The sequence below is a fragment of the Panulirus ornatus genome, chromosome 5, assembly GCF_036320965.1.
Source record: "Panulirus ornatus isolate Po-2019 chromosome 5, ASM3632096v1, whole genome shotgun sequence".
Taxonomy (NCBI): domain Eukaryota; kingdom Metazoa; phylum Arthropoda; class Malacostraca; order Decapoda; family Palinuridae; genus Panulirus; species Panulirus ornatus.
The window spans coordinates 44,926,153-44,926,384 of record NC_092228.1 but is presented as its reverse complement, the minus strand read 5'-3'; positions in this window follow the sequence as shown (position 1 = coordinate 44,926,384).

Genomic DNA, 232 nt, shown 5'->3' with positions numbered 1-232 from the left:
GGGTTGGGTGTGGAAGGGTTGGGTGTGGAAGGGTTGGGTGTGGAAGGGTTGGGTGTGGAAGGGTTGGGTGTGGAAGGGTTGGGTGTGGAGGGTGGGTGGGGAAGGGTTGGGTGTGGAAGGGTTGGGTGTGGAGGGTGGGGTGTGGAAGGTTGGGTGTGGAAGGGTGGTTGGAGGGTTGGGTGTGGAGGGTTGGGTGTGGAGGGTTGGTGTGTGGAAGGGTTGGGTGTGGAAG